General features: G+C 40.1%; 1 long non-coding RNA gene across 1 annotated transcript; it reads right to left on the bottom strand.

The window, feature by feature from the left end:
• Positions 1 to 2602: 2602 nt before the first annotated feature.
• On the bottom strand, positions 2603 to 8140 carry LOC105948565. The gene is made up of 4 exons (XR_004222785.1): positions 8035 to 8140; positions 7807 to 7871; positions 5383 to 5479; positions 2603 to 2832 (listed from the first exon to the last, which is right to left on the bottom strand). It is a non-coding gene; the product is annotated as an uncharacterized LOC105948565 (long non-coding RNA).
• Positions 8141 to 9408: the final 1268 nt, after the last annotated feature.

Below are 9408 nucleotides of genomic sequence, written 5' to 3'. Positions count from 1 at the left end.
TATCAGAACTCACCTTCCACCTCTTCTCTGCTAGTATGTTTGTAAATATAAAAATGATGGTTCACTTACTACACAGGGTAATACTGTATTACCTGAAATTTTATCATTGCAGAAATGACTGTTTACTCCATGTGCTAGGCTGAAAATGATTTATTGCCAATATAGGCCAGAGCCCTAGTGCAGTAACATGTATATGTTTTGATAATTCTTTCTATATACCATATGCTTCTACTAGATACTTATTTTGTTAACTATTCTTTCCTTAAAATGGAGCTTCTCATAGAAATTTGACAAGTGTTTTTTTTTTCTTAGTTGCAGCAACCGGCTGAGAATAATGAAGGGGGTCAAATGAACAACTACAGTGTCCCAACAGGAGTTAACATCATTGAAGGGTTTTCCTATCAGAGTCCCAGCTGGCAGGAGTGAGCATCCACAGTGTACCATCAAATGTCACCATCAAATGTCTATCAACATCATTTGACCAAGGCCCCACCTATTCTGTTGTATTGCATCATCTGCCTCATACCTTCTGCTCTGTCTCCACCTTACCCCATCTAATTGTGCCATCACCTCCTATAGAAGAAACATCTGCTCTGTCTATGCTATGCCATCTGTTAAACTGACCCTGCTATTTCTATCTGCCCTTACTGTCTAGTCCAACTCAGTGGGTCATCTGCTTCACCTGGCTGTACTATCTCAGGATTTTTTTTCTGGTTTCTTACCATAACATCTTTAATCTGTGTCATTTACTCCATCAAGCAATGCTACCACCTTCTCCATCTGCAATTGACACAGATTACACCTTAACATACTGTTGCCCTCTGTACCAAGTTGTATCTGTATCATCTAAGATGCCCTACCATCAAATCCATCTAACATAACAGATTTTGGTCCTTCTTTGTATCCACTTTGAGTGTAACATCTAGTCAACCAACATATCTACTTACTCTCTAAGATTGTTTATGCCTGTTTTATCTACTTGTGTCATCTACTTTATTAATCAATGCTACTATCTTTTCCATCTGCATTTAACATCTATTCCTCTATTCCATAACAACGGCTCCTTCTACCATCTGATCCATATGGCATTAACATCAACTGCTCAGGGACCTCGCCATCTGCTATACCTGTTCTAATCAAAGCAGCCATTAACATCTATGTGGCTGAAATAAAAATCAAAAAATACCCTTTTCCCACAATATATATATAATTCTATCCCTTACACTCACTTAATATGCCACCTCTCTGCCCCAAATCCTATTCCATCACCACACTTAATATGCCACTTCTAAATTCTTGACTAACATACCTCTTCCACTACTCACCACATCATTCATTAATATTGCAACTTCCCCAAAACCAACTTGCTTCCACTACACCAGTCACACATATATATATATATCACATACCGCCCCTCAAGAAACAATACAAGGTTACATCTCTCTCTTTTCACAAAGTTGATTCAGGGACTCGTCCGATTGCCATTTTGGGATCAGGAAGGAATTTTCCCTGTCTGAGGCAAATTGGCTATAGCTTCAGAAGGGTTTTTCGCCTTCCTCTGAATCAACTATAATAATCCATCATCTTTTTCTCCATTTATTATAAACACATCTCCCCCTGTCCCAGCTAATATCTCAACTCTTTTTAAAATTTAAAATAAAGTCTTTAATTGCCCCTACTAAAAAATGCATTGACTATGGTGTGTTTCATTTAGGAAAATTAGGCATGAAAGTGTACGTGTGTTTTTGTGAGTGTTTATGGATTGTGTGAATGCGATGAGTGACAAGTAGAAGTATTAAATGTTTTGAAAGTTACTTTTTATTTAAGCAATTCAGCCTTTTCAAGATTTAAGCCCATACAAAAAATGTAAAAATGAATTAGGGTAACGACACGCAGGGCATTTTTCCACCTGAGTTTAATCACAAAAGTACTTTTCCATTGCTGGCAACGTAAATTGAAGTGGGTATGTATACCCGACAATGCACACTGACATACATGTGGCAATTTACACTGTCAGAAATGTAAAGGCATTTTATAGTGTTTTGCTCTACAAATTGTGGATATGTTATGATGGTGGGAAATAAAAGAAATATTTAGGAATCCTCAGGTTGACCCATGAGAAATGCCCATTTAGAGCGGGTTATGGATACTAGGTTTTCTGGTGGGTACTAGAAGGCACACTCTGCCAGGGACTGCACCTCCTGCTACTGAGCATATAGACGAGAAAGCTCTAGATCTAGTGCAGTATCTCTGTATCCTTTGTGTAATGAATATAAATCATTACCTGTTCCTGGTTGTATCCAATCTCTTCTCTTCACTCTTAGTAACTTGGTATAGTGCTGTGGTGGTCCATTTTTGCCTCCTCTATTCTGGTCACATAATCATGTGTACACTTCAGCCAGCCCTGGTAGAGTTTCCAGACATGCCAAATAGAGAAGACTTACCTATATATAAAGAAAATGATCAGCCACACTTTTTTGCTGTCAGTGGTAGTTGTAAAGCACAGGACTGTCTTGGGCCTTAGTGTTCATTGCCTTGTGCCTGAATCTGAGGAAAGCAAAATGGCTTATTAAAAGATCCATGTGCATTAAAACATATTTATATAGTTATGTATTTTCCTCACAATGCAGTTTTACCACTAAATTCCAGTGTAATTGTGGGCTTCCATAAAACAGCAGGTTTTATTACGGTGAAAGGTGTCACTTCCAGGGTGCTGATGCATTCACTGTCAATAAGTCTGCACGTGGTTCACTAGGCCAATGTCAGTTGTATGTGTATGTGCCACACACACTCCTCCTCAAAGGGGGTGTTAATTTCTCCCTTGTGTTTGTCCTGCAATGCACAAGTTATAAGGAGTCTGTATGAAAAGGTGCATAGATCTGCCAGTGAAGGATAAGGCTCCATCTAGAATAAGCCATACAGTTGGGTCTCCAGTGCTCAAACGGGACATTATTGAATTAGAGAGGGTCCAGAAATGGGCAACTAAACTGGTAACGGGTATGGAAGGTCTCAGTTATGAAGACTGGTTGCTTATGCTGGAGTTGCTTTTGGGGGCTATGATATTTATAAATATATAAGGCAGTGATCCCCAACCGGTGGCTTGTGAGCAACCTGTTGGATGTTGCGGCCTCAAAGCAGTTACTTATTTTTTAATTCCTGGCATAAAACTCAAGCTTTAGTTGCATAAAAACCACATGTACTGCCAAACAGCCTCATTTAGGTTGCCAGTCCACGTAGGGGTTACCAATAGCCAATCACAGCCTTTAATTGGCGCCCCCAGACGATTGCAAATTGTCTCAGAGTATTAATCTCTACATCATACTAAAGGTTAACAACCCCTTTAAGCAAGTGAAAGAATAAAGGGGGTTATTGAAAATAGCTCTTTGTACCAAGTTGATCCAGGGACTGGTCTGATTGTCATCTTGGAGTCAGGAAATCATTTTTTCCCCTCTGAATAAAAAGTAAGCGACCACCCATGGACTGCGGTGCCCTGATTAGACCACCACATATTATTAGCAGTTCATCGCCATTACGTACTCATCAGGGGGTTACGTTGTATGTCCATGTCACTGCGATTGTGTACTCTGTAGTCACACATCACTGTCTCATCTTGTGAGACTGTCAGCAAATTCTGGGAGAGCTGTCCGGCAGGTGCTGTGGCTTTCAATGGGGCTGTGGGGCATTTAGGCAGTGGTCCCAGACTGCAGGACAGTTGTGCAGTACGGGTGGCTGTTGTAGTGTATGTGTTATGTATGTATTTAATATATTATGTACAATTGGACAACACTACTATAGTTTATATAAACAAGGCGGATGTGCAGCCATGGCTGTAGCAAAGTGTATTATTATCAGATTCCCTGCTCTAATAGCATTTCTACAGTGTGTTTGTAACCCTTTGCATTAATCCTTCTCAATCTTCTTGATATTATATTTAGCCTGATATTCCTTATGTAATAATATGAGGCTAGGTAAGACATTAACATTCTTAATAACTGCCTCATTTTTGTCTTTTATAACAAATGTATTTGAGTTTTATTAAGGCCAGGCAGCCTTCTGTATTGCAGAACTATAAGTTTACACATATGGATGGGGGATTCTGGTAACTGAAGTTTAGCCCTAGGGCCAAACAATTTCATTGGCATGATATCGCTAATCCAAGTTGGGCATATTGGAGGGAAAGATTTGCTCATTTGGCAACCAAATCTTACTGTGTATGGCCACCTTTAGACAGAGATAGATGAAGGACAGATAAATGTTAGAGAGAAAAATGATTGATAGATGACCAAATGTAGCAAAGCCTTGAGCCAAGCCATCTGAAAATCTCTGCTCTATACTAACTACAGTTAGTTGGCTACAAGGTTCAATCACCCTAACATCTGCAATTTTAATTTATTTTATCTGTGGTAGATAAAATAATCCTGTGCTCTGTGGTATTTCTAAGGATTTTAGTGTGATAGTGATCTTTGTGGTTCTCAGTGAGTTTTTGAAAACATCACTATTAAAATGTTAATGTGTTTGTGATTTTCCGCTGGGTTGGTGACATATCCTTTGTGGCTAGTAACTGGTGCAGAGCTGTCGGCAGCCTCTTGCTTTGCAGCATGTTCCGGTAGGGGGTTAAAGAGTATTGCACCTTTAAATTGTAAATAGGTTCCCAAGAACACTTTATACAATGATATATATTTTCATTATAACCAGTAGGCATAGCCAACCTGAGGGACAGCCTTCCAGCATTGCTTTATTGCCTTAGCACTGCCTCAGGGGAGCATGGATACAGTTACACAATTTCCAGAAGAGATGTGTAGGTGTAAATTGGTGTCTTTCTATATATTATTGTGCGGAAGTTTTAACTTACACTTTACCTGAATACATAAACCTGTGACAACCAAAAACATGGCTGCTGATAGTAGTGCAAAGGGACAGTTATCAGTCACAGCCTGGCCCAATCAGCAGGAGGGATTTCCTTCTGACATTGTGACCCTCCTGAAAGAGCTTATCTGGCCTAAAACTAATGTGGTCCTTGCTCCAACGGGTCTTATTCTCATTGTTGCAATTTGTTTGGCCCAAGGGCCATCTGAGGTGGGCATATCAATTGCAAGATTCATATAGTGCATGGCCACCTTAACTGCCTATCACTGTCCATACTGGCAGATTTGGGACCATAAATGCAAAACTGAGTATTTTTAGGCAAAAGGAATTTTCAGGTGAAAGGCAAGTGCCATTAAAGTAAATAGCAGTCTAAAGAAGCAATAACGGGTGGTCTGGCTCCAGAAGAGATATTGTATGCAGGAAAGAACAACCATTATGTCTCTTAAACCTAAAGGCAAGTGGCTTCTAATAGCACACCAAGCAGTATCGGCAGATGAACTGCCAGGCGACAAATACTTTACTCTGTGATGTAGCAGAAGCATCTTATCATGTGCTCGATAGGATGGTTGCGATATCAGTGTTCGGACCTTTGGCCGTCAGAACTTCAGAGTGCCTACATAGGAAATAAGAGGTAAAATAAGAGGTAAATATTGCTATAGTTTAGTTCTGGTGTGTCCTGAAGAAGACACTTTGTGTCGTCAAAACTAATTATGTAAAAGGAGCGCAGGCCTATCCACACAATTATAGTTTAGTTTATTAATAAAGGGACAGCGTTTTCTACAAATGATTATAAAATAAAGGTGTTAGACCCATTGCACATGAGGCATCTTCTCAACCAGTATTTTTCAGCCATCAGAGAAGCACCCAAGTGTAGCATAGCCTGCCAATTACCTGAATGAAACACTAGCAGTAACAGATGCATTTTGGCAAGAAAACGTGCATTTAAGAATTTGCTGGTTTAAATCCACCAGTCACTCAGTAATTCTATACAAATAAGTAAATAACAGACACCCCAGTGTTATGACATGTGGCTTAGATAATAATATCAAGCTTCCAGTCTGTACAAATGAATAGTGACAGATCGAAGGAAAGCAAAACAATTCGCAGAGAGAAAACTACAGTGAATATTTGGAGACACAATGGCACACACTGTTATGGAGCAATAGATTAACAAATGAATGGTTTTCACTGTTTCTCTTTTTTAAAAAAGGCACTGGCATTTCAAGTACACACAGGCCCCCCCATCAGCCCAATAAATAGTTACTGTCTGTGGAACCTTACAGCAGCCCCTCTGGTATTTGCCAGAATCCATAGATTGCCAGCCCGGGCCTAAATATCCTTACACGCAACATAAATAGATCATTAAAAGTTATCAGCATTGATCAAATGTTATATGTATGTAACCCCTATTTGGCTATTAAATAGTTAAACCCCAGGCTACTATGGTTTAGAGCATGGGGTACATGTGACTCTCTTAGACAGAATGGGTCTTCGCTATATGGAAGAGACCATGCGGAGCAAGGGTGTAGTGGAACTACAACTCACAATACATGCAGATATAGATGTTAAATGGTAGTAGTACTCTGAGGACGAAGAGAGGATGCAGATCGGTTTATCCCACCTCTTTTGGGAGTCTGGGCAGGGTAAATGCACCTGGTCAGCTTGGCACCCCTTTGGAAGTAGTCAGGATAGATACCTCAGTCCTCAGGTTGATAACCCCTAGCTTGAGAATCCTACAGCCGACTGTGAAACAGGGTTGAGATATTGCCTGTCTCCTATGTCTTAACTGTGGCCCTATGCTGAGACAACATTGCCTGTATGGAAGGGTACTTCCAACTACTTTCCTTGGTGGGGCTGGAAAACTGCCCTTGCTTCCTTCCCTCACTTTCCTCCAGAGTACTCTTACAGGAGTAACTATCTTACTGGTCCTTGTTCATGGGTCCCTGTCCCCGACTTCACCAGAGTGGATGGTAACACTCTGGGGCAATAAGGCTTTACTGGGACCTATTCTGATCCCAGGCTCAGTGAAGCTGTTCATTGAGATTCAGAAGGCAGCCAAAGAGGAAGCCACACCCTCCTGCTAAACACTATATAAGTTTGCAAGGGGTGTGATCAACCAAAATAACCAATAGGTATAAGGCATAACTATAAATTGATAACTGGGTCTTTGCCCAGTAACAGCAGAAATCAGGAAGTACTAGGGTTTAAAGCTATAGGGGCAGATTAACCCTATGGGTCCCTACATGTAAAAAATTATACTTCTTTTGTAATTTCCTTCTTTTCAAAGGAAGAAAAATGCAGAAAAGCCACCCAATATGGCAGCAGAATGAGTTCTGGGGGTGATTTGGGGCTGATAAGGTTATAACCATAGGCACAATCTCACCTCCAAGCACTACGCAGTAAGGAGAAACCGCTACTCTAATACCAGAGAAGCAATCCTGTAGTTGTAAAGGATACAGAATGAAATTTGCCTGAGACACAGGGACATGACATTAAAAAATGTTTTGCTTGTTTTAAACTTCAGTTTATCACAATTTCAGTTTCGTAATTGTACGAAAGTGAATCAATGTTGCCTGGATTGTTAATGCGGTGACATGGTTGAAGCTTCTGTTTCAGGACGGTATAACAAAGGGTACAGCATAAGGAACAAATGCAGTCAGTAATAGCTCTCTCAGTGTCTACTATAACTATGGCTTCCCCGTCCATGGCAGGGGCACCAATAAATGTTTAGTGCAAATCTAGAAATAGGTGCAAAGATAGAGTATGCATCCGACAGTCACAATTGATACCAGTGCCTAATATGCTTTCAATGGGCAGTATGCCCATGAAACAAACATGAGTTTAATGAATAGGGTTTGTGCTGAACATACTTTTTTTTTTACAAAAAATCTGTGGTTATTACCCTGAGGTAGTGTAGCTTGACATGCAGCTAAAACTTACCACACTCCAATAAAAGAGACTGAGGGTGAAGTCCATTGAACTTTACTGGATGGTTATGGCAAAAACTGTAAAGTAAATGAAATAAAACTGAGTATGTGGCAAAATACAGTAACAGAAAAACAGCTGCAACACAAATACAAGGATGGCACATATTACATGTAACAGTGTCTCTGAGGTGCTGGCAGCTTTAGTGGTGGCTCAGGGCAGGTTTATGTCCATAGTGCTTACCAGCGATGCTACCATAGGGGAGAATTTTGATATGGTGTCATTCTTCTACAGCATGGCCTACAAAATGGAGTCTAGGCTCCCACAATGCATTGCAATAGGTCACATGTTAGAAGTATGGTGGTTCCAGAGTAAGAGGTTACACTGAAAATGGTTCCCCACATATACGGCAAACAGCCAGCGGAGGGAGTTCACTGCTAATCAGCAACAAGAAATGACAAGATGGAAGCTTATGCTGGAGACATGGAGTTTGTAATTTCTTGAGCTATAAATAGGGCAAAAAGGGAAACTGAAGGTACCCCAGCTGACATGGGCTTTTATTAAAAATGGGAGTATATTTTCCCTAAAACTGTGAGTTCAGCTTTTCCTTTGTTATTAGTTTATTCTGGAGCAGAGGCCAGCTCCATTTTGTAGCTTTCATCCACCATCTCTTACTTGTATGTATGTATGTATAACTTTATTTATAAAGCGCTACTTATGTACGCAGCGCTGTACAGTAGAATACATTAATATAGACAGGGGTATTAAAATAGATAAATACAAAGTATTACAATAAGCACAAATAAATACAAGATGCAGTTGCAATAAGTTAAGAGTCAAAGACACAAGAGGATGGAGGTCCCTGCCCCGTAGAGCTTACAATCTATATGGGAGGGTAACTTACAGACACAAATAGGCAAATATAAGTGCAGTAGGTCACAGTGGGTGACATTACAATATAAGTGCTAGTTCCCTGGTCAGGTGCTTTGCTACATCTTTCCAGCTTTTAATTGGGGGTCACTGACCCCGGCAGCCAAAACACTATTGCTCTGTGAGCTTACAATTTTGGGCAATCATTTGCAAGTTGCATGTAAAACAAATGTATAATAAAGCAGTAGAATTCTTCATGAATAAGACAAAAGTGAGTGCAGGACTGGCCAGACCGGGGATGACTGTGACGTAGTTGGGCAATTTGGAGTATATTGCAATATATGGGCAAACAGTAAACGAGAGAGCATTAGTTTATGCACAAAATGTCTTCATGCCCTTAATATATTGCTATGTCCAAGTGCAGGAGTTAAAGGGGTGGTTCACCTTTAAATTAACTTTTAGTATGTTATTAAATGTCCTATTCCTATTAATTTTGTAATTGGGCTTTATTATTCATTTTTTAGCTTTTGAATTTTTAGCCTTCCTCTGCTACATCTTTCCACCTTTTAATTGGGGGTCACTGACCCCGGCAGCCAAAACACTATTGCTCTGTGAGCTTACAATTTTACCTTTACTTTTTATTCCTTATGTTTCTACATAGTTCATCTCCTATTCCTATTCCAGTCTCTCATACAAGCCACTGCCTGGTTGCTAAGGTAAACAAGACCCTAGCGACCAGATAGCTGC

The sequence above is a fragment of the Xenopus tropicalis genome, chromosome 5, assembly GCF_000004195.4.
Source record: "Xenopus tropicalis strain Nigerian chromosome 5, UCB_Xtro_10.0, whole genome shotgun sequence".
Classification (NCBI taxonomy): Eukaryota; Metazoa; Chordata; class Amphibia; order Anura; family Pipidae; genus Xenopus; species Xenopus tropicalis.
The sequence above is the reverse complement of the archived record's forward strand: the minus strand, read 5'-3'. Positions and strand labels throughout refer to the sequence as shown.